The following is a 26,558-nucleotide window of genomic DNA, read 5'->3' as shown; positions in this document are numbered from 1 at the left end:
GACTACAACGCCTATCATCCTTTATGGACCATTGGCCACGCTGGCTGAGGCTGATGGGAGGCATTTAGAGGGCTGCAGGCTCATCTCACCTGTTACAAGATGAAGCCATCAGCTTCATATGCCGTGCAAAAGAGTGTTAATTTTGACAAGAAACTGAAGCTAGCAATTGACGCCATATTTTTCCTCTCCACAGTACCTGCATAGTGAACTGCTCGAGTGGATTGTGTGACAATATGATCCCAGAGAAGAACAGAAGAGTAGAACTTTTCATGGTGGCAAACTAAGCAGCAAGGGGTGGTTGTGGTGATGGTGCCTGCAGGAACATTCAGGGGAGACTGAACATTGTAACTCCCCCACCCATGCCCTTCTCCATAAGGTCCATGCAGGGTGGGATGTGGTTGGCTCTTTAGGGTAGAAACAGAGACTCATAGAATCATAGAATCGAATCATAGAATCATAGAATCATAGAATCATAGAATCATAGAGTTGGAAGAGACCACAAGGGCCATCGAGTCCAACCCCCTGCCAAGCAGGGAACACCATCAGAGCACTCCTGACATATGGTTGTCAAGCCTCTGCTTAAAGACCTCCAAAGAAGGAGACTCCACCACACTCCTTGACAGCAAATTCCACTGTCGAACAGCTCTTACTGTCAGGAAGTTCTTCCTAATGTTTAGGTGGAATCTTCTTTCTTGTAGTTTGGAACCATTGCTCTGTGTCCACTTCTCTGGACTCAGACTAGGCCAGAGAGGAACACCTTTCTGACAGAGATCTCCTCTTCACCAGATGGCCTTGAGACCCACTGCTGCCAATTAGGATGCAGCAGAAGCAGCTCAGTGATTACGAATGTGGCCAGAAGTGGCAGTGAGCCAGCTTGCAGTTATTCAGGATGATTACTGGAGAGCTGTGTGACCTGCCCTGCTCGTTCCTCTGTGATTTGTCTGGGCCACATTTTGGCCATGGGCTGGGTAAGTGAAAAAAAGCAAACCAGAAGTGAAGGCAGGCAGGCAGGCAGGCAGGCAGGCAGGCAGGCAGGCAGGCAGGCAGGGAACTGTCCCCTTGTTGCTGCCACTGCTAACTGGAAGAGGGGGACAAAGGAAAAATAGGCCCTGTTCTGCTATAGCTCCTGCCCAAAGAGAATCACCCAGCAGCAACCTTCTATAGCAGTCAGATTTAAAGGGAGCAGAGGCATAGGAAGGTCAGGTGGTACCTGGTGTGGAAAATGTCTTGTAACCCCCCCCCAATTGATTCCCCCCCCCCACAAAAAAAAGGTTTTATGTTATTTCATATTTTCTTACAAAGGAATGTGGATTCTGGGCCTCTGATAACAAGTAGGCGAATATGGACAGATACTTAAATCTACAGGATGGATTGTGTTTTGGCTTGTGTTATTTTATTTATATTTATTGTTTATTTATTTAATAAAATTTATTTTAAAAAACCTGCAAAGTGAACTCTTTTTTTTAAAAAAAATGCCTGCTCCACTGAACTGAAATTTCAGCCTTTGTGACATAGGAAAATGGCCATTTAAACAGCTATTTTCATGGAGTAGGCTCAAGATATTTACTGATATGCATGAAATTTCATATATAGCTATATAATCCCTAGTGTAGTAAGATAAGACCTTTGGAGCAGGCATTTTTTTTTTTTTAAAAAAAAGGTTTTTAGTAGGGCAGTAATTGTTCCTTGATAATTTGTCACCCCCCTCCATGATGGCAGACCGCCCCCACCCCCACTTTCCTACACCCCTGAAAGGGAGGGTAGGAATAGTTTGCTTGCAGAGGATTTAGAAGTGTCTAGCATACCGCCTAATATACAGGATCTAGATATCACTAGGCTAGTTTAATTAGCTTTTGACACTTACTGATTCTAGATATTGAGCACTGTCCAGCCACATGGGTCTGGCTTAATACACATGTGCTTGACAATTTCCAGTTTTAACACTCTAAGTCTTAATGAAAATTCTAACACCTAGAAACTCATAACACTAATAATTTTAATAACCACTCCACTTTGTAAGAACAGCATACAGAAGTCCCAGTTTCAGGTTGGCCTTCTTGCTTTTCATTGAAGAGTGGAGCAGGGAAAAAGGTGGAGGAAGCAAAAAGTTTAGGAAATCCAGTGCCCTTAGTAACCTTTCTTAACACTAAAATCCAGCTCTGAGGGCCTTCTGGCAATTCGCTCATTGTAAGGTTACAGGGAATCAGGAGCAGGGCCTTCCTGGTAGTTGCACCCACCTTGTGGAATGCTCTCCTCTCACATGCCAAGGAAACAAACAAATATCTGAATTTTAGAAGACATCTGAAGACAGCCCTGTATAGTGAGGTTTTTAATGTTTGATGTTTTAGTGTGGTTTTATAATTTGCTGGAAGCTGCCCAGAGTGATTGGAACAAAACAGTCAGATGGACGGCATATAAATAAATAGTAGTAGTAGTTATAGTAGTAGTAGTAGTAGTCGTATCATTTAAATTTAAATAGCACATCACAGGACTCAGACATGTTGCCAGTTAGGTAAGAATGGCTGTTTGTAATGTGGGCTGCTGGGAATTGAAAAGCAACAGAAGAAACCTGATGAAGAGACAGGTAGAAATATCTCTAAACATTGTGGTTGTTTTTGCTGCTAAAACATTTACCTATATATTAAATAAATTGAAAACAAATAGATTCTTTAATTATTTCTCCGTATTAGTTGTTCTTTGTTGTTCAGTTCAGGCCTGAGTACAATGATGTAGCATTTAGGGGAAAAGATGCAACCAAGTAACCCAGCACTGGAGGCCAAGATGGAGAAGATCTCCACAGCAACCATATTTTTTCCTTTTGTGCTCAGGTAGGTTGGCATGAAGGACACCCACACACTGCAAAATGCCAACATGCTGAAGGTGATGAATTTGGCTTCATTAAAACTATCTGGTAACTTGCGGGCTGTGAATGCCATAATGAAGCTGACAATGGCCAAGAAGCCCATATAGCTCAGGACACAATAAAACATGGCAACTGACCCTTCATTGCATTGCTCAATGATTTCTCCTGGTACAGATTGCATGTCTAAATCAGGGAATGGGGGAGAGGTTTCCAACCACACAAGACAAATACTTGCTTGAATAAGCAAGCATGAAAGGACAACCCATTGGGCCAGTGGTTTGCCTAAGCACTTCCTCAATCTAGATCCAGGCTTTGTGGCTACAAAAGCAAGAACTACGGTGATGGTTTTGGCCAAAACACAAGAAATTGCCATAGAGAAATTAATGCCAAATGTAGGTTGACGGAGAAGGCAGGTTACCTTCCCAGGTTGTCCAAGGAATAGCAAAGAGGAGAGGAAGCAGAGTAGGAGGGAGATGAGGAGAGTGTAGGTGAGGCCTCGATTGTTGGCTTTGACTATGGGGGTATCTTTGTGCTTAATAAAAGTTCCTAGCACCCAAGTGGTGGTTAGGGAAAAAACTATGGCAACTGAGACAAAACTGATCCCCAAGGGTTCTTCATAAGATAGGAAGTTTCTAGATTTGGGGAAACAGCCATCTCTGTCATTATTTGGATACTGATCTTCTGGGCATTTGAAGCAGTCATCCATATCTGAAAATTAGAAAAAGGTTCAATTTCAGTTTCAATTCATGTGTAATTTAAGAGAAAGTGTTACCTTTTCTTAAAAACATAAGTTTCTGCAACTATTCATATATGAAAATGAATTTTAATACTCTCAATCAAACTTATTGTCATAATTATTGAGTTCTGTGTAGATTGTTGTTGTTTTAAATTAGACCAAGCACTATAATAACCTTTCATGACTTCCTAATGACAACATCTGAAGGCTTAGTCTATGAGAAGAGGAGAAATTTAAATGTGAATTAAAGGAGAATGTAATGATATCTTCTGTTGGTATGGATTTACAAGATGTCTCAAGCAACTGGTGCTTCATACACAGGAGGGAAAAGGGCATTTCACAGCTCTGGGGCAATGGCAGAAAATGCCCATTCTCCAGTCACCACTCCATGGTATTCTATAGGTTGGGTGTCCTGCCATGAGTACAATTTCTTGACAGTATTATTGTTAGGACAAGTGGTTACATGCACACTGGGACAAATTATCACTTATAATAAGGATAAGGATAAGGATAAGGATAAGGATAAGGATAAGGATAAGGATAAGGATAAGGATAAGGATAAGGATACGGATAAGGATAAGGATAAGGATAAGGATAAGGATAAGGATAAGGATAAGGATAAGGATAAGGATAATCTTATTTATACCCTGCCCATCTGGCTGGGTTTCCCCAGCCATTCTGGGTGGCTTACAGCATATATTAAAACATAATAAAACTTCCCAATACAGGGTTGCCTGTAAGGTAAAGGGACCCCTGACCGTTAGGTCCAGTCACAGACGACTCTGGGGTTGTGGCGCTCATCTCGCTTTACTGGCCGAGGGAGCCGGCATACAGCTTCCGGGTCATGTGGTCAGCATGAATGAGCCTTTAGATGTCTTCTAAAAGTTGTATAGTTCTTTATCTTCTTGACATCTGAAAGAAGAGTGTTCCACATGGAGGGCACCACTACCAATATGTAGTGATAGGGCTGAGTGATAGGGTGGAGATGCTCTTTCAGGTATACTGGGCTGAGTCCCAATGGTCATTGGATATGAAATCTGCATTAAGGTTGGAGCAACTGGTCTGAGAAACAGATAGGTAGCCGTGTTGGTCTGCCATAGTCAAAACAGAAAAAAATCCTTCCAGTAGCACCTTAAAGACCAACTAAGTTAGTTCTTGGTATGAGCTTTCGTGTGCATGCACACTTCTTCAGATACACTGAAACAGAAGTTTCCAGGCCCTTCTATATAGTGAGAAGGTGGGGAAGGGTATTACTCAGAAGGGTGGTGGGAATGGGTGATTGGCAGATAGCTGTGATGAGCCTGTTGACGACTCTTAACGACTGCAATAGGTCTTACAGGAAAAAGCAAGGGGTGAGAAGGTGAAAAATGGCTTTGTCATGTATAATGAGATAAGAATCCAATGTCTTTGTTCAGACCAGGTCTCTCCATGGTTTTAAGTTTGGTGATAAGTTGCAATTCAGAGAAGTTGAATAGGACTTTTGGATCAGCGTGAAAACCCACACAGGACTATAATAATGTTTGCTTCAACTCGCTTGTGGAGATAACTCAGAGGTTATTAAGAAGAAAAATGATAACAAGAAGATTGGAAGACGGGATTTGTAAAGTATAACAACAAAGAGATGGAAAGATGGGACTTGTGAACATCAAAGCAGCAGAAATATGAGATGATTGGACCCTTTCTGAACTTGAAGCATGGGTACCCCCAACAAAAATTTAAAATTTGGCTAAATATTTGGAGTTTATTATGTACTGGTTTAATTTGGAATTAATGTGGTTTGTTAATGTTGGTTTGTTAATGTTGGTAATTAATGTTGGTTTGTTAATTGGAAATTTAATAAAAATTATTTTTATAAAAAAAGAAATCTGCATTAAGATTGCGGGTTGGGGAAATGGTTTCTACATCACCTACCATTCTGTTCTGAAATCTTCCCTTTGGGGCATGGAACACATTCATAGCAACAAAATTTCCCACCTTCCTTCCTTTTCCTCTGATGGCCGGGGTGGCAGTGCTCATTACACAAAGAAACAGGCCGCACCTATCCATAAACAGGAAGGGAATTTGGGGCAGAAGAGATATGTACAAGCTCTCACTCACTCTGTCATTTATCTGTCCTTTGATTCACACCAGAGTAGCTGAGAAAGATGGATGCTGAAAAGTTTTCCTATTAATATTTTTGGCTTTAAAAATTATGTATTTGTCAGTCACTGTAATAGATAGAGATAAATATGTAGATCCCTACAGAAACCATACATATTATTCAGCTGCTAATGCATGGCTCAAGAAACTGATATCTCAAGCAATTACCATATTCTTTAGAAGCAGAAAGTACCAAAATATGTTCCTTGGGGAAATCTTACATGGATTCTTCCTGAGCATTACTATATTTAAGTATTCTTAAATGGGTACAAAAAACTTTGCTTTCAAAGTAGGAGTGGAAATATTTAGCATTTGAACTAATATTATAGATATGGATAAGCCACTAGAACCTCAGATTAGGCATTCACCTGAATGATCCATGTAGAGAAGATTTTTTTTCCAGATCAGAGATGCACCTTTAACCAATCATGGATCCTGGTACCCATTTCTTAATATTCTTAATATTTACCATATTTTTGTATGGTGGTAGTGCTGCTGTTGTGACCCACCTTAGAATAAACAGTGACTCAATGGTGGACCTGACCCACCAGTAAAAGTCCAAAGATCTAGATAAGAGAGCAGCTCCCAAGAACATGCACATACCCCCACCTGGTTAAAGCCTGTGTGCCACACAATTATATCTTCATCAAGGAAGAATCCATTTTCTCCAAGAGCATTGGAATCCTCCACTCTTCCAACTTTAACTCTCTGGAAGGATGTGTTTGGGAATGTGATCATATTCATTATGTCAAATCCACCTCTCACTCCTTTGTTCCCATTAAAGGAAACAGTTTCTCCAGCTGAATTGTTGAATGACGTACTTTGAAGAAATGGATGGAGCTAATTGAAAGAGGAAAATACAGGAGTAGAGATGTGGGTCATTAGCATATTGCTGACAATGTACTCCAAAACTCTGGATGTTCTCACCCAGTGGTTTCATGTACCGTATTTTTTGCTCTATAAGACTCACCTTTTCTCTCCTAAAAAGTAAGGGGAAATGTGTGTGCATCTTATGGAGCGAATGCAGGCTGTGAAGCTATCCCAGAAGCTGGAACAGCAAGAGGGATTGCTGCTTTCACTGCGCAGCGTTCCCTCTTGCTGCTCTGGCTTCTGAGATTCAGAATATTTTTTTCTTGTTTTCTTCCTCCAAAAACTAGGTGCGTCTTGTGGTCTGGTGCATCTTATAGAGGGAAAAATACGGTATATATTAAACAGCATGGTGGATAAAACTGATCCCTGAAGAACCCAACATTGAATGCTCCATGGGGCCAAACAGAACTCCCCAAGTATCACCCTCTGGAAGCAACCATCCAAGTATGACCAGAAGCACTTCAAAGCAGTGTCACTCACCCCTAACTCAAACAACCACTCCAGGATACCATGGTCAATGGTACCAAACCACTAAGAGATCAAGGAGAATTAGCAGGCACACAAATTGCTCTGCTTCTTTCGGGAAAGAGGTAATCATACAGGGTGAACAGAGCAATTTGTGTGACAAAATTGGATTCAAATCTTGATTGAAATGGATCTAGAAATTCAGTTTCCTCCAGGTCAACACACTCAGAGAGGATAATATACTTAATTAAGTTACTTATTTCTGCAGGTGATCAAATTGTCATATAAACATGGTTTATAAATAAATAAGGGATAGAAAGTGTGCTTTGAATTTTGGAAGTGAGTACTGATTGGATTGGAGTTTTAAATGGGGATTTTGAATGCTGGTGAAGTTGCATTTGGAGCAGAAGAGTGTTGGAAAGGTGGCAGAGTTAGTGAGACATAGTGGAGTCAGCATTATTAATAGTAAATGATTTAGGATAAATGTTGGGGGGAGTTGTTGTTTAGGTATATTCAGAAGAGTAGAGTAGGTAGGGATGTTTCTATGAATGAAAGTAGCATCAAACTGTACATAATGGAAGACATATAATTCTGTGCACTGAATAATTACTTTGGCTTTCAATAAAATTGTTTCCTCATTAACATATGCCTCTCGCTCTGGAGGAATTAAGCATTCAGGGACTTTGCATGTGTGGGGTCAGTGAAGGCAGTTGAAAAATCCTCTTTCACTAGTGCCCTGCTTCCCACTGACAGGCATTAGCATGTTGATGAGGGGGGAGTGTTGTGAAAGAAGCCATATTCATTAAATGTAAGGTGTTGATGTGACCATATAAAAGGAAGAATCGATGCTGTGAGAGAAGAATGATTCCCCCCACCCCCCCAAAAAAATACAGGATGAAATAAGATCCCACAATTTCATCACCATTCATAAAGGATTATAGTCTCAACTATTACAACATTGTATCTGTACAATGCTATACACAAGTTTAGATGTGGAGATATTACCTGCCAAGGCTGGATATCTTGAAGGTCAGATCTTCTGCTACCCGCCATTGCTCTGTGCTCAGATCTTGTTGAGTAAATGGCATGCAAAGCATGAGCAACAGCATAGACAGCATTATAGATATTATAGCTGTTGCCAGTCATGTCCATTTCAAACAGATGCCTAGGAAGACTATTTAGCCTTTCCTCTCTGCTACATGCCCCATCAGTCTTCACTGCCACTTTCAGATCTGTAAACGAACAGTCAAATGCTTGCTCCCAGAAGTCATTGAGAAAACCATCTCTTTTGTTCCAGCCAGGTTTTATGTTCTGAAGAAATTCCCCAAACTCTGGAAGCTCTTTTGTGTGAATGGTGAAGGAAATGGCACCTTGGAAGAGCTGAAAACCCAAGGCTCGCTGAAAGCTCGTTGTTATGAAATCAGTCTGGGTTGTCATTATCCACACTTTTCTAAATGTTGACATCTCTGTATTTCCAGTATCTTGAATGGCAATAAAAGCTCTCAGCCATGCCATTGTCAAATACTGTCCATTGATGATGCATGTATTGGATCCATAACCTAAGAAAGATGCATGGATGCTTGAGAATATAGCAACAACTTCATCCAAGTCATTCCAGTTGTTATGTGCTGGGAGTCTTAGTGTGAATGCTGAACAGATTTCATGCTGGGAAAAGAATGCTTCCAGGGTCTGTAAGAATTGTTCTCCACTATCATCATCTGCAGCAAATAGGCCGACCCATGTCCATCCGAAATGTCGAAGCAAGTAGACAATCCCATTGTACTGGTGGGATTCATTTGGGACCATGTGGTAAAATGATCGAAACTGTGTCGTCTGTCTGTCCTCTAGGGCAAATGAACCGTAAGTGAGCTACAAGGTAATACACATATTTCATAGAGGTAAGTTTAGAGTCCACCATTAAATTAAATTAGAGTCCATTAAATAAAATCTGATAAAAGACTTTATAACTTTAGAATGATTTAAAGTTAACAACTCTTTTTGATGAATGTTTCCAAAGTTATTCACCTGGAGTGGAACTTTAGTATTTTGCTACTTTCTCATATTCCCTTCAGAAACTTAACAATATTCCAGAATGATAATTAAAATTAAGGGTTGCATTCAAATAAGTTTACTTAATATAGAGCCATTAAAATCAACAGACATATCCGTGTCATAATGACCATTTGTTTCCATGACTCTACATTGAGAAAGCCAGTATTTGACATACCCCAAAATGCAGAAATTAAACCTACTCAAGAAGTAATAGATGAAACTAGGCTTTTGCAGGTCAGCTGCATCTGCAGGAGTTCCAGACAGATGTAATTAAGTTTTATTTTCTATTAATATTGTTGGCTCTACTACTATTTATTTTATTTTTGTTTTTCTGTGTATTACTTATGTCAAAATTAAAGTAATAAAACAACTAAACCACAACACCAGAGCTATAACAGTTTATGCTCAGAATTTCAAGAGAACATGTAGCTTGGAAATGTCTCCACACTGTCATCTATACATCCTACCTGTGGAATCTTATAGACACCTAGAATTTCTGCTATCAGAGAAGAGGTTTCTGCATCATATCCTCCGATGACAGCTATGAGGTTTTCCTGGGTGTCCCATTTGTAGTTGGCGACAAATGTGTGTGATTTGAAGAGCAGGTCCAGAGTGGCACGATAGGTCATCCTTGGATTGGAGTAGCTGTCGAGGATGTGGAATCCAAGTGTGACATTGGTCAAGATGTTGGGGTTCTTGTTGATCTCATTGATGGCGTATGCCAAGGCCAGGATATGCTGGTAAAACTTGATCACCAAGCTGCCAATAAAGTTAAAAGACTATTTAAGAGGACAGTTCTTCAGTATCAGAAGGAAGCATCTTTGCCAAATTACAATTCTTCTGCAAAGAGGATACAAAGTGTATTGTTCTGGGGAGGACATCTGAAGGCAGCCCGGCAAAGAGACATTTTTAATGTTTAATGTATGTCTTACTGTGTTTTTATATTTTGTTGAAGCAGGACAGAGTGGCTGGGGCAACCCAGTCAGATGGGCAGGATACAAATAAAAAATTATGGTGGTGGTGGTTGTGGTGGTGAGACAACCTAGACCCACCTCAGCTAAAAGCTTTCTCAGTGATAGTGTTTGAATTTGCTTTTGTATAGGGAAGTTTTTAATGTTTGATGTTTGTAAAAGAATTCTAAGGTCTCAAATATAGAATAAATATTCACAAATGCTCACATATCTAAATATATAAACCATGTGTCTGAAATAGTACAGGAGAGCAATCCTGAAGCCAGTTTGACTCCATCAATGACCTCAAATATTCCTCTGCAGTAAGGGAGGCAAAGGGGGAAAGCTTCCCTGTAGTTTTTTCACTTACAAATCCTTCAAATCTTGTTTTAAGGTCATGTTTGTGTATGAATAGGGTGAGTCTGTGACCTGGATTAAGGAGCTAAAGTATTAACAGTCACAAAAAATGGCCTGACTGCCAGGTAATGCACTCAGTGACCATTATCAGATATCCTGTCAGACAGGATTTCCGTTGTAGACCGCCTCCTATGATGTATGTATGATGTTTTTGAGGTGGTTTTTGGCTAAGAGGCTTGGGCAATGTCAAAAGTCTTTAAAGGCTCTTGCACACTTTTGTTAAGGGTCTCTCCCTCCTTTGAAGGAGCAGAGGGAACTCTAATGCAACAGAAAAAAATAAATATCTGCCTTGCTTTCTACTGGATCCAGCCTCCATCCTTTCTTCTCTGACTGATCATGGACTTAGGGGACTCAGAGTCCCATGGAGAGTTGGGCAGCAAAAGCAAAAGCCCAATTTTTACATCAGGGGTCAGCAAACCTTTTCAGCAGGGGGCTGGTCCACTGTCCCTCAGACCTTGTGGGGGGCTGGACTATTTTTTGGGGGGGGGAATGAACAAATTCCTATGCCCCACAAATTACCCAGAGATGCATTTTAAATAAAAGGACATGTGAAAACACGCTGATTCCCGGACCATCCGCAGGCTGGATTTAGAAGGTGATTGGGCCGGATCCGGCCCCTGAGCCTTAGTTTGCCTACCCATGTTTTACATCATGTCCTATTGTGTTTTTAATAATCTGTTGTGAGTTCTCCAGAGTGGCTGGGGCAACCCTGCCAGATGGGCAACATATTATTATTATTATTATTATTATTATTATTATTATTATTATTATTATTGAATAGCAGTGGCTGGAAACCACAGGAGTGGCGAGCTATTACTTCTGGGCTTCCCTTAGACATTGGGTTCGTCACTGTGAGAAGATGTCATTGTTCTGATCCAGCAGGTTCTTCTTATATTTTTAATTGACGTGGTTAACTTAGGTTCATTAATCTACTCTGATACATCCCAAAGTTGTAGACATTGAAATCTATTGACTTTACTTACTGAAATATTCTTTCAGTGGGTATTCTAAGAGTATGTCCAATACGGGATATCATCCTAAATCTCTCATCAATAATAATAATAATAATAATAATAATAATAGTCCAACTTCTAAATTAGAAGCACCAGTCATCAGGGAGAATGACATATTAGTTATCTCTTCAAGCAGACATGGAACGAAAAGAACAAAATTCATACTCTGAAACATCAAATAGCTTCTGAGAAAGGTGCTCCTGGAAGAAAAGTTCCTCGGACATGTAAATGATATGGGAAGCAATTTCACCTATGAGGATGCCACCTGGCTGATACCACTCATGTGGACTAGGGAAAGGGTCATTTGCAGGACACGTTTTGCATTCCCTTTTAGGCAACAGAAGCAAGAACACAATGAACCACAGCATCCTGGCAGCAAAGCTTCTCTTTCACTGCTGGCTCTCCTGTGTCTTATCTAAAGCAGCATCCTGTCTGGAACAAGATAAACAGACTTTGCATATTTACTTCCAAAAAGGAAACTCTGCGGTCTTACTTTCAGCATCCAAAGAGTTTCAGATGCATGCTGGGATGGCCAGCACTCTGGTCTGAAGCCTTAACTAGTCACATGGACTTCCAGTAAGAAAATTGCAGAGCCCTGTCAGCCTCTTGTTCCTACTCCCAGCTTCCAATAACGCTTATTTCTGTGCTTCCTGGAAAGCCCTGGAGGTTTGGCCAGATGGATAATTGCAGGGGGTGATAATGATACCTGCTGGACTGAATCCCTGAGTAGCACTCTGAACAGAAAACATGTTGGATCCTCCCCACCTGCTGATTGCAGCACAAGCCTGCACTGTCCCTTAGTGAGACAAGGAGTGGCTACAAGGCTGTGAAAAAATCAACAGGAAAAGGAGACCTTCATACAGGGGTGGTTAACTTGTGACCCTCCAAACGTTGCTGGACTACATCCCATCATCCATGACTGACTATTTACTATTCTCACTGAGTTTGATGGAGCAATTGCACTATCAGGAAGTAAAACATTTGAAGTTTTGTTTTTAGCTTAGAATGAAAAGTGGGCACAGGAAGACATGGTAGAGGTCTATAAAGTTTATTATTATTATTATTATTATTATTATTATTATTATTATTATTACTAATACTAATACTAATACTATTACTATTTATACCCCGCCCATCTTGGCAGTTTCCCCAGCCACTCTGGGCAGCTTCCAACAAAATATTAAAATACATTTCTGGGAAGGTACCTCGGGTTATAGACTCCGCTAACCCAGAAATACTGCTTCAGGTTAAGAACTTTGCCTCAGGATGAGAACAGAACTCATGCTCCGGTGGCGCGGCGGCAGCAGCAGGAGGCCCCATTAGCTAAAGTGGTGCTTCAGGTTAAGAACAGTTTCAGGTTAAGAACAGACCTCTGGAACGAATTAAATACCGTATTTTTCGCTCCCTAGGGTGCACCGGACCATAGGGCACACCTAGTTTTTAGGGGGGGGGGAATAAAGAGAGAGAAAATATTCCCCCCCCCCAGGTCCAGGACCGGCGGCAAGATTGCGCGCAACTTCGCCGCCACTCCCGGAGCTTGCGGGGCTAGGGACAGGGGAAGCTCGGACCCCAGCCCCCAGAACAGGCAGCTATTCACAAGCCTTCTGAGTGCAGCGGGAACTCCCGCCGCACTCCGAAGGCTTGCGGATAGCTGCCTGAAGCCCGGCAAGCGCAGCAGGAGTTGGCGCTGTGCTCGCCCGGCTTCAGGCTGCTGTCCTCAAGCATTTGGAGCACTCCAAAGGCTTGCAGATAGCTGCCTGAAGCCTGGAGAGTGAGAGGGGTCAGACGCACAAACATTTCCCCTTCATTTTTGGAGGGGGGAAAGTGTGTCCTATTGGGCGAAAAATACGGTACTTAACCCAAGGTACCACTGTATAGCGGATTAGATAATTGAAAGGGGAGATGAATCTTTTGTCAGAACTGAGGGTTGATCCACGCTTTGTCAACTCCCGCTGCTCTCCCCTGGGGAAAATCTGCTCTTTAGAATTCAATTGGAGGAAATTCAATTCAGTTTTCCCCTGGATTATATTTTGCTTCATATTTTGGTTTGGAAAGTAAAAAAAAATAGATTACTTCTCATTAAAATGCAAACAAAATCATATCCTATACACATGAACACATTTCTGGCTGTGATTCATGGTCCTGATTGAAGAGACTTTTCCTTATTCAGCCTTTTGCTTATTAAGTAAGGTGACAAATTTATGGGCTGAACTTTTCAAAAGGACAAAATAAAGGGAGGTTTCTAAGGAAGTGCAATAAAACCAGATACATGAGGTGGACCCATTGAAGATCACTCCAGAAAGGAACATTCAGGAATGTTCTGTCTTCATTTTTGAAGCTATGAAACAAACACAACACCCTATAGATAATTATTTTGATGAACTCTAATTGGAGGCATCAAGAATTGAACAAGTCTCAATTTTTTTGTATGTCAAGCATGTGCCCCACCAGTGAGCTATTTCCCTCTGTGGACAGAAGGATTTCTGCTACTGTCCCAATGAGGAAGAGATATGTGGTATAACTTGGTGACTTCCCGCTGAGAAAGCCAACTCTACTATTTTCAGACCAAAGTAAAAAATAAAATTAGAAATCTGTGCCATAATAACATGATTTTTGGAGGTGTGTTGTCTTGCATGTGTGTGTTGGAGGTGTGTTGTCCAGATGTATTGGATGGCTTATCATCAATCCTATTGTCCATTATCTCTTGCTGCTAATTCACATGGAAGGGGGAAAGACTGCCAGACATTGCTTGACATTGCTGGACTTTGCTTAGTGCCATGATGGTGTTATTCCTACTTTTTGAAGGCTTTGGCCAAGAATGAGGGAGAGAGGGAAGTGCATGACCTGCTACATCAATATTGTAGTTAGGAAAAGCTAGGAATTTAAATAATAATAATAATAATAATAATAATAATAATAATAATAATAATTCATAAGCACTTGAAAATGTCTTCCAATATTTTATTTATTTATTACAAATATAGATAGCTTTTTCAAATAATATCTCTCACAATTTAGACAAAACACTCACAAACATATAAGTCATAAACAATGTTACAAACAAAGAGCTCATCACAGCACAGTTTGGAATGGAATTAGGCTTTCCAGGCCTCTCTGTGTTCCTAGGTCACACTCCTCACTGACCCAACTCAGAACCCCAAATGCTTTTGCCTTTCAGCATTTTACCCTTGAAGTCTAATAAGTCCTCTTGCCTGTATGGATGGAGGATAGACAGCAGCCTAAAAGTGTGTGTAGAAAATAGCCTGCTATACAAATATCAAAATCATAAAATATGTGTTTAATGTGCATAAAATGTAGTGTTTGTAGCATTTTGCAAAAACTGGAATGCATTTCTAATTTAAGACAGTTTTGCAGTAAAACCTATTTGAACTCATTCTTGTGGTGGAGCCTACTCATGTCTACTTTGCAGAGGGTCTAAATCAAGGAATTCAGCAGAAATAATTAATGCAAGTGGCTATGAGAGGTTTGGGGATGTGGTCCTTGCAATGTAAATATTTCCCCACCCCTGAAAATTGCAATATTAGAAAAACCAACACAAGCTATTGTGACTATGCCAGAAAATAAAAGAGAAAAGGCCACTGAGTAGCCATTAAATGCAGCAGTAAGAAGAGAGGCATTTGGGGGGGGGGGGGTTAGTAACTATGGTGTAGAGGTAAGGGTCTTGTAGAAAAGGGTCTTCTCATCTGGGTAGCCCAGAAGCTCCATATACACTGCCCAGGCTTCTGCCCCAGAGAGGTCACTTTCGTGCTGCAAAGACAGCAAAAACAATGAGGGAGGCAACAACAAATCCCCTCCTAGCAGAAGGAAAACAAGGAGGGAACCAATCTAACTTCTCTATGCCGGAATTTCCAAAGACTGTGAGCAGTCACCAAGAAGGCCCTGAATGGAAAAGCAATGTATTTGCTCCTACAATAAATATCCAGGTGGAGAAAGAGAACAATATTTTTATCTTTTCCTTAGTTGCTCCTTGCTGTTAAGCTCTGGCCTGAACAAAATTATGTAGCATTTTGGTGAAAATATGCAACCCAGTAAACCAGCACTGGAGGCCAAAATGGAGAAAATCTCCACAGCCACCATGTATTTCCCTCTGGTACTCAGGTAAGTTGGAAGGAATGAAACCCACACACTGCAAAATGCCAACATACTGAAGGTAATGAACTTGGCTTCATTAAAACTATCAGGTAACTTGCGGGCTAGGAATGCCACAATGAAACTAGCAATGGCTAGGAGGCCCATGTAGCCGAGGACACAGTAAAACATGGCGACTGACCCTTCATTGCATTGCATAATGATTTCTTCTGTTACCGAGAGCATGTCTAAATCAGGGAAAGAGGGAGAAGTTGCTAACCACATAGTACAAATACTGGCTTGAATAAGAGAGCAGAAAAGGACAATAGAGTTGGACAGGTTCCCCCCCACCCATTTCTTCATTCTGGATCCGGGCTTTGTGGCCATGAATGCTAAAGAAACAATGGTAGTCTTTGCCAGCAAGCAAGAAACAGCCACTGAGAAGACAATGCCAAAAGATGGTTGACGAAGAAGACAGGTCACTTTCCCAGGTTTGCCCAGGAACATCAAAGATGAGAGGAAACAGAGCAAAAGGGAGAACAGGAGAGTGTAGGTGAGGTCCCTGTTGTTGGCTTTGACAATGGGGGTATCTCTGTACTTAATAAAGATTCCCAACACCCACACTGTAATCAAGGAAAAAGAAATAGCAAGGGAGGCTAAACTGATCCCTAAAGGTTCTTCATAAGACAGAAAGCTTTTTATTTTGGGGTTGCATCTGTCTCTCTTCATGTTGGAATATTGATGTTTTGGGCAGTTCAAACAGTAGCTCATGTCTGAAATATAGAAACAGATCCTATTTTGATTCGAATTCATTAATAAGTCATGGATATTCACTGCAATCAAAATTGTATCTTTACACAGACATCCCACTAAGTTAAGTGGGTTTTTCTTGTGTCAAGAAACTTTGCCTATGTTTGAATGCTTCTTGCACTCTAAATTTCTGAAAGATTTCTGGAACCAGTCTGATTCCAAGACTGACTGGCTAGCCAGGGCACTATATTGTGGTTCGAGGACCCAACCCCCGCGAAGTGAAATAAATACACAGGGACATGTGATATAAGGTTAATGGGCTATAAAAGGCCACAACTTTATTGATTACAGCAATGAAAAGGTATTGGCTTAGGCATTGGATCGCGAAACAAGTGGGTTTATTCACCAGAGGTTCATCACCTGTTGATGCTAATCCAACTATAGGCTCACCCCTGATGACACCGAGGGTCGTGCCATGGCCTCCTGCCAAGCAGGCTTCGGACGGAATACACAACCGCCAGATTCCTTTAACGGAATACCCCTAAAAATTGAAGGCATAGGTGATGGCCATACCTAGCACTTTGACACACCACAACACATTATTCCAATGCCTAACCTACCCACCAATACCACAAAAAGTTGTGACGATTGCTACGAGGTAGGCGAAAAAACCAAAAAGCCTAATGCCAAATGGAAAAACTCCTACCAGGCCCCCCGGACAACCGGGGCGACCAACCTAAGGTCCATAGCAAGGCCAATGACCTAAGCCCTAACTCAAAGGGAGTGGAGGGTGGGTGACTTGCATAGGACGAGGAGGAGAAATGAGGCCGGGGAGAGGCTGGCACTGCAGCATAAAGGCTGCTGGACACCCCCCCCCCGAGGCACCTGGTTGGATGGCCACCTGGGGGGGCGTGAGTGCCAGCCAGGTGAGCTGGAGGCAGGGGGCAACACCCCCTGCAGGAGCGGAGTTCGGGTTCCCGCCCACAACCACTCCCCTCTCTTTCAGGGAGGAGAGTCTTTGTAACAAAGATAATGTAACTATTGAAAATCGTGTTCCAGAATTATTCTGAATTATTCAACCCTGTACAATGGAAAAAGTCACCTACCAATCTGGTTTGAAATCTTCCCATCAGGGCATTGCTCACAGTCATAGCAGCAAAATTTACCCCCTTCCTTCTTTTTCTTCTGATAACCAGGGGGGCAGTAGTCATTACACACAGAAACAGGAAGCATCTATCCATAAACAGGAAATGTGTTTAGAATTGAACTTTAAAAACAAAACAAAAAACAAACATCAAAACGTAAGTAGTCTGAGGTTGTCTCCCAATTGAGAAAAGTGACTGGTGGGGCATAAATAACTTGCATCTGGATCCCACTGAACCCTACTATATATTTCTTCAAAGTGTACCCTAACTTCCCACCTGGTTAAATGTTCTGTGCCACATTATTATATCTTCATTAATGATGAATTCTTTTCCTCCGAGGTCTTTGGGACGCACACTTCCAGCTTTCACTCTCTGGAATGACCTGTTTTTATATGTGACTATGTTCACAATGTCAAATCCTCCTTCTACTTCCCTTTCGTCATTGAAGAACATTGCTTCTCCAACTGAGTTGTTAAAAGAAATGCCTTGAAGAAATGGGTAGAGCTAACAGAAAGAAGAAAAACAATAAATTCCAAAGAGATAATAATATTTTGGAGACTTCAAACAAATATTTTATGCCAGGTATTTTGCACTTGAGCTGTAGAAGACACGCAGCTCAATTTCTCAGTTGAGACCAGGAGAATTTGGAACATGCAACAGGCCTCTGCGATCTACTTGACAAGGGTGAGTAAATTGAATCTGAATCCCGATAAGGTATTTCCAGGTTTATAAGTAGAATGGGACCCTAATACATTCACACTTAGAGACTTGCACAAGCTGCCAATTTGTTTCCAGCTTGAACCTGATGTTTTATAAATAAGATGGAAAGCTATAAAGATCTTTGGACCCAGGTCCTTGAGGGACACCCTCTGCCCATTGAGGTTGTTGCCCATTGTGTGTGCCTTTGCAATAAGTTCCTGATTTAATATGTAATCACATTTTGCAATAGTACATTCAGTGAAATGATAATAATGAAAACAAACGAACTTTGAGACACTACCTGCCAAGGCTTGAGATGCTGAAGTTCAATTTTTTTGCTAGCCAATATTGCTTTGTGATTGGATCTGGAAGTGTCAATAACATGCAGCGCATGTGCTGCACTATACACAGCATTGTAGATGCTGTAGCTGTGGCCCGTCATGTGCATTTCAAAGAGAGCATCAGGAAGACTCTCAAGACTTTCCTCTCCCATACAACTTTTTTCTGTTGGTATGCCAGGATTGGGAAAGGAACAGTCAAATGCTTGCTCCCAAAAATCTTTAAGGAAACCATCTCCTTTGTTCTTGTATGGTTTTATGATTTGGAGAAATTCATTGAATCCTGGAGGGTTTTTTGAATGAATGGTGAAGGAAATGGCACCATCGAACTGCTGTAAATCCATGGTTCTTTGAAGGCCTGATAACATAAAATCAATCTGGGTTGTCATAATCCACACCTTTCCCAACAATGTGGTTTTTCCCTTGTGAGGGTCTCGCAAAAAAAAGAAAACAGTCCTCAGCCATGTAAATGTTAAATTTTCTCCATACAAAATGAAAACACTAACTGTAGTTTTAATGTAATGTACATATATATTTGAGGAAATGGAATAAAAAGCATTGAAGCCCTTCAGATGTGCTTGTTCTGGGAGTCTCTGTGTGAAAGCTGAACATACATTATGCAGGGAAAAGTAGTGTTCCAGGGTCTGCAGGAAATTTTCTCCAGTGGCACCATCTACAACAAAGAGTCCAACCCATGTCCATCCAAAATGCTGAAGTAGCCAGACAATCCCCATATATTGTGGGGCTTCAGTGGGGACCATGCGGTAAAAGGAGGGAACCTGACCTGGATTACTCTCTTCTGGGTGAAATGTGCCATACATGAACTGAAAGAGAATTTACAAACAGAGATAGTTTAGGACCAGTATTTAAATGCTAGCAGTTTCTATGGAACAAATAATTGTTGAACGAATTTGCAGGCTTAGCAGACATGTTGTTGTTTTGTTTAGTCGTTTAGTCATGTCCGACTCTTTGTGACCCCATGGACCAGAGCACACCAGGCACTCCTGTCTTCCACTGCCTCCCACAGTTTGGTCAAACTCATGCTGGTAGCTTTGAGAACACTGTCCAACCATCTCGTCCTCTGTCATCCCCTTCTCCTTCTGCCCTCAATCTTTCCCAACATCAGGGTCTTTTCCAGGGAGTTAGCAGACATATCCTCCACTAAATAATATTAAATCTGATCAAGGAAGGAGTGCACTTACATTAGTACCTGCATTGTGCTCTTGGTCATTCTCTATGATAGGTGGCAAACTTTATACTCCTAGACCTCCACATATGGACGATGTGACCCTTTTGTCCAAGCCAAGCTGACCTGCTTTTCACAATGGCCTCCACTAAGTCTTCTGCAAGGCATACATAGGGCAAAAAAAGCCTCCTGATGTCACCTGTCAAACAGGGCCCATGTAGAGCAGGGGAGATAGTGATCTAGTCTGCTCCCCCACTCCATGACTTGGAAGGAGAACATGTGTCACATGGAACAACCTCTACATGGGGAGGATTCCTTCTCAATTTTGCAAGAATTGTCTCCTCAGTTCTAGAATACATGGTAGGCTCTCTGAAACAGGCAGTTGCTATGCAACACATAACGAGAAGTGTGACTAAGAGGACATGTTTAACACACACATCCCTGCTTCCTCCACCACCTTATTAACATCACATTGACATACAAATACTTAAATAGGGTAAGGGTAAAACACTCTTCCACAAGGATTTTCTCTTAATTTTAGTCCCTCCATCATTCACCAGACATTCAGAATCACCAGAACACTCACAGAACATCAGTTATTGACCCATTCAAATATCTTGCCTGTGGTATCTTGTAGAGACTTAAGATGTTGTCCATGCGGAAGGTAGTATCAGAGCCAAGTCCCCCAATAGCAACGATGGGGTTTTTATGGGCATCACATTTGTAATTAGGGGAAAAGCTGTGTGGTTTGCAGAACACATCCAGAGTGGTACGGTAGGTCATCATTGCATCAAAGTAGTTGTCATATATGTGGAACCCAAGAGTGACATTGGGCAAGATCTTGGGGTCCTCATTGATCTTATTTACAGCAAATGCCAAGGCCAGGGCATGCTGATAGAATTTTGGCAGAACCCTGCAAATAGTGCTCAATTAATCTTTCACTTAATCTCCAATTTATGTGGAGTTTAAGGACATTTTTTGAGTTGTTACATATGTTTTGCAGCTGATAGTTTACTTTATTCTTCAGTTTAGGCAAGATTAGGTTTACTTAATTTATCTTTGTGTTCTGGAAGGCCATGAAATGATTTACAAGAAGAATAAATACAGTAATAAAAATACATAAGCATATGGAAAACATAGTCAGAGTAAAAGAATTCAATCATTAGTGCTGCCAGAATGTCTGGGAAAATGAAAATGTCATTGCTCAAAGCAGAAATGAAGATAAAGTAGGGGCAAAGCAGTCCTCCCAGCGGAGAAGGTTCTATAGATGGGGAGATGCAATAGAAAGCTTATGGTAGAGTAATTTCATTCAGAATTGTATAGAAAGAGATGCTGTCATAACAGAGGTTTTATTTATTTATTTATTTATTTTTAAAGCTTTTAAGAGAGAAGTGATTAGAGAAATCCATAAAGGTTTATTCATCTCTCCTAATCATGGTGGCCACATGGAATCTACAGGATCAGTGACAACATAGTTCTGAATTCTACTTGTTCGAGAACAGTATGGGAGAGCAATTATTGTGCTCATATAGTGTTTGGGGCTTTCTGTAGGAAACTGGTTTCCTATTGTAGGAATGCTGACTTAGATAAGATGTCCATGTGCTTACTCCCCCACCCCAATTAGGCATTTAACACTTAATTAAACACTGTGCTAGTTCCCCCAAATTATTCAGGGCCAAGATCTGTGTCAGGAATTCTGTTTCATGCAAATCTGATGCAACCTAAAATCCTCTACACACTTACGTGGGAGTAAGCTCCTTTGGACTCAACAAGGTTTTGGGCTCATTAGACATGCATAGCATACTGCTGAGAAATTGCATACCACTAAAATTAAAAGGGTCATTTTTTTACAGGAGAAGCAACCCTGTGTGTGTGGTACAAAGGACAAGAGATCAAGAAAGAATATTCTTACACTGAATTAAGCATACATGCACTTTAATTGAGTAACTTCTCACAGGCATAAACAAATCTTTGTGATTGTACTGGGGTCAGGCAAAACAAAGAGAATAATAATAATAATAATTTCTTACGCCGGTATTTCAAACAGGTCCTGAGAAGGTGGGTGCTGGAATGAAATTTCGTTGAACATACTAACAATCTGAGAAGTAATCCCACCAACGATGAACCCACCTGGCTGATACCACTCATTTACAACAGGAAAGGGATCACTGTCAGGGCAGAGTACATTGCAAATTATGTTAGGCAGCAGAAGCAGCAGTTCTAGAAACCAAAGCATTATGGTTCATCAAAAGCAGCTTTTTGAGTTAAAGGGCTGACACCATCAACATGGTTATAAACACATGCCTTGGAAACAAATAGAGGTTGCCAATGCTCTGACTTAAAATTCAAATCCTAACATGAAAGATGGGAAAAACAAGGAGAAATTGCATTGACAGAGTCCTGCCTGCATCTTGCTCCTACTCCCATCTCTCAATGGCACAGCAGCTGGTGCATAAGCACTTTCAGACTTGCTTATTACATGTTTTTTAGTGTTTCTTTGGGAGACTCTTGTGATCAAGTCATGATGGAGTAGATAATTGCAGGGGGGCATAATTGTTTCTTCCTGAATAGCATTTTTAGGTTCCATCCCCCCCGAATACACACACCATGTTGACCTCAAAGAGGAGTGAGAAGTCAGTTCCAAGCTTTTGCAATGAGCAAACACCATAGGGGGGGGGGAATTAAGTCCCAACCTTGATTAGGGACACAAAGAGAGCTAAATTGTACATTGAAGGCTTGTCAAACTCCACCTTGCTCAAGGACATTAGAATAAACATTTTTTTCAACAATGCATTTGCTGTGTAGAATTAACTAGAGCTTAGTGGCAAGAATTTTCAACTTGAAATGTTAAGGACAGGATGAAAGCAAAATTCTCAAAACAAAGTTTGAGCGGGGAATGGGGGATCTTCATAAGCTTGAGGAGCTAAGGCTTACCAGGCAGTTTGTTATTGTCATCATCACCTTGTCTGTCTATCATCTATCTATCTATCTATCTATCTATCTATCTATCTATCTATCCATCTATCTAATCTATCTATCTATCTATCATCATCTATCTATCATCTCTATCTATCTATCTCTATCTATCTATATCTATCTATCTATCTATCTATCTATCTATCTATCTATCATCTATCTATCTAATCTATCTATCTATCTATCTATCATCTATCTATCTATCTATCATCTATCTATCTATCATCTATCTATCATCTATCTATATCATCTATCTATATCTATCTATCATCTATCTATCATCTATCTATCATCTATCTATCTATCTATCTATCTATCTATCTAATCTATCATCTATCTATCTATATCTATCATTATCTATCTATCATCTATCTATATCTATCTATCTATCTATCTATCTATCTATCTATCTATCTATCTATCTCTATCTATCTATCTATCTATCTATCTATCTATCTATCTATCTATCTCTCATCTATCTATCTATCTCTATCATCTATCTATCTCTCATCTATCTATATCTATCTATATCTATCTATCTATCTAATCTATCATCTATCTATCTATCATCTATCTATCTATCATCTCACTGCGAGAGGCCAAGTTACAGGGAACCAGGCAGAGGGCCTTCTCAGTAGTGGCGCCTGCTCTGTGGAATGCCCTCCCATCAGATGTCAAAGTGATAAACAACTACCTGACATTCAGAAAACATCTGAAGGCAGCCCTGTTCAGGGAAGTTTTTAATATGTGACATTTTAGTGTATTTTTCATCTCTGTTGGAAGCCGCCCAGAGTGGCTGGGGAAACCCAGCCAGATGGGCGGGGTACAAATAATAATAAATAATAATAATAATAATAATAATAATAATAATAATAATAATTATTATTATTATTATTATTATTATTATTATTATTATTATTATTATTATTATTATTATCTATATCTATCTATTATGTATCTATCTATATCTATTATGTATCTATCTATATCTATTATGTATCTATCTATATCTATCTATATCTATCTATCATTACCCTGACCATAACTTTCAGTGGATAACCAATCAATGTCCCCCTTTGAATAATGTAATACCTTGGTGTATTATCATCAAAGGAGCAATTTTTAAAAATGTAAAAATATAAAAATGCTGTTCCACACCACATTAATCTCTAAGCAGTCTGAGATTCCAGGGGTTCCTGGCACTTACCCTGTATCTGTGTTTCTTTTTTTTTCTTTTTTTTTGAAATTAGGCGCAGTGGAGACTCTGGTATCTTTATGATATATTGTTTATTTACACATATACACAACCTGAGCCTACAATGGATGGTTTCACAAGAGGCCCTTGTTTATCTCAAAGCCAAATCCTTAGATTCACGCAGAAATCAAATATTGTGCTCTGCCGCTCTGGCTTTCCAGTCTGCTTTTCTTCTAGATCACATCACAGCCAACATTGCCCTCAACTCTGGCTTTGTCCTGACTATTTAAGAGCTAGAGGAGGGGTCCTACCCATTTGACGTCTGGCACAGAGTCCCATTTCCTTTGCTTTCTCAATGGCTCATCACCTTTCCTTTGCTCTCCCTTAATAGCCCAACACCCCGGTGATTCCATGAACACAGTAAGCTATCCTGACTTATATTTCAAGACTTGCTGAGTGATGGGCCTGGCATTCAGTTTAACACCACAAACACTGATTAAATTCTAACACTTATGATATCAAGGAACTTAGATGAGTCTGTCACCCACAAACTCATAACAAGCAATCTTAAAATTTACAAGACAAAGCACAACACATATGAAGCAACAAAATGGAACACACCTTGCGTCTTCACACAGTGCAGAAGACAAACTTTCATTAGACTTGAACATGGATGGCATTAGGCATGATGACTATGCTCTGATGCAACACATCATGCAATAACTCAGATTGGACAATATTAATAGGATTATTGCAGTATAATACTACTAGCCTCCTGTCACAGATTGCCAAAAGTCTGCGCTGGTGCTTTTATCCTGCTGACTGTGCAAATTTTCAGAGAGAGATTCCTCTTTAAATCAGTGATACATACTCATTTCTTCAATTATTCCATCATATGGACCTGGGACTAGTTTTCTCTTTCAACTCTCTCATTATTTGATTGGGGGAAATGGTACTTTTGCTTGAACTGGTGCTCTCTTCCATAGTCTTCAAAGGTAAATTTCTGTTCATATCACAGCAGCTGGTTGTTTGTGGGTGTTAATATGCAGGGCCACATTGATTCATTAGAAATCTTTTGAGGGCCATATACCAGTGGGTGGGGAGCAGAGGGCAAAGTGAATGGAGCAATGGATAGAATTTTTGCATTCCTGTTGGAGGCTACATTCTAGCCATGAACTACACCTAGGCAGAAATGCCACAGACATCTCTGTGATATGCAGCAGAGATGACACTGTTTGCTATCTTCCAAAGCTTGATGGGTTAAGCACAACCACAAGCCCTGTTTTGGTGTTCAGAACCAATGCAACAGCAGAGTTATAGTGAGCAGGAGCCCTGCTCTCCATCCTCACATAGTCATCATCACTTGATTTTGAAAAAAATACATACACCAAACACAGTCATTCTGTTTTCAAACTGCCTCCATATCTTTACACTCAACAAATCCATGCTTAAAAAAAAGGGGAGAAACCCATGGTGGAAAGGCCCCTCAGATTATCCTTCAAAAGACTAAGGAACACACATACTAATCATTATTCATTCTGAACACCAGGGGGAAGCAGCTACCTACACTTCATAGATCCTGGTATGGTTCTGAGGGAAGAGTGATCTTGTGCTCGAATCCTGCTTGAAAGTTCCCTGCGGGCACTGGCAGAGGAAGGGGGGCAGGGGAGTGCACCACCCCCAGCACCATCAGAGAGGGGGGTACCATCATGCCTGCCCCCCAACACATGCCATGAACCTCCCCACCATGCCAGCCACACACACACCTGCTCTCTGCCCCCGGTGCCGGAGCATGCAGCTTTGCCACTGCCTGCAGGCAATTGATTGGTCACTCTGTGAAGAGGATGCCTGATCCAGCAGGCTTTTCTTACATTCTTATGAATGCTGTTGTACTCAGGTTCTGCTTGCAGGTTTCCACTGGGCATAACAGGTGCTTTTTTTCTGGGGGTGTGTGTGCAGAGGTACACATACCCCTAAACATTTTGTGAATCTAAGTTTGGCCTCATTTAGGGGCAGTATTTCAATATGAGTAGGAAAATGAGAGTACCCCTAAACATTTTTTTAAAAAAAGAAAAAAAGCACTTGGCCACTCTGATGACCTTGGTGTTATCAGCAGCACGCTCTAACCAACTGAGCTATCCAGTGGTCCACACACATTTAATTTGGGGAAAAGAAAGTCTGCCTAACTTGGAAAGCACTGAGAGAGGTACACAGGGTTGGAATGGCTTTCTGCCCATGCCTCTTATTTCCAAATACCACGTCATACAGTCCAGAAAGTAAGAGGCTGCGGGCAAAAAGGGATCAGCAAATGGCAATTGTTCTATTTGTGCACAGATTTCTGCTTAGCATCCAGTTTTCTGGCTTTCTGATGTTTTCCAACCTTTCTGCTGACCTTAGTAGGTCACTTTTAAATCTCTAAATGTAAGTAGTAGTAGTAGTAGTAGTAGTAATAATAATAATAATAATAATAATAATAATAATAATAATAATAATAATAATAATAATAATAAATAACAACAACAACAACAACAACAACAACAACAACTAAATATTTTTCCTTAACATTTGCTCCCTGCTGTTCAACTCAGGCTTCAAAATAATGATGTAGCATTTAGGAGAGAAGATGCAAGCCAATAACCCAGCGCTGGAAGCCAGGATGGAAAAGATCTCCACAG

At 40.7% G+C, this 26,558-nt stretch overlaps 1 long non-coding RNA gene and 1 gene segment (V, D, J or C); one reads left to right on the top strand and one right to left on the bottom strand.

Moving 5' to 3' along the window:
* Nucleotides 1-26,558, top strand: part of LOC310828875 (Ig mu chain C region secreted form-like) — a 1,309,992-nt gene that overhangs the window by 152,499 nt on the left and 1,130,935 nt on the right.
* Nucleotides 14,450-19,992, bottom strand: LOC310829107. Its single transcript, XR_014557144.1, has 5 exons — nt 19,729-19,992; nt 18,490-19,350; nt 17,766-17,993; nt 17,451-17,577; nt 14,450-16,367 (listed from the first exon to the last, which is right to left on the bottom strand). It is a non-coding gene; the product is annotated as an uncharacterized lncRNA (long non-coding RNA).

The sequence above is a fragment of the Podarcis gaigeae genome (assembly GCF_964106915.1).
Source record: "Podarcis gaigeae genome assembly, chromosome: 13".
Lineage (NCBI taxonomy): Eukaryota > Metazoa > Chordata > Lepidosauria > Squamata > Lacertidae > Podarcis > Podarcis gaigeae.
The sequence above is the reverse complement of the archived record's forward strand: the minus strand, read 5'-3'. Positions and strand labels throughout refer to the sequence as shown.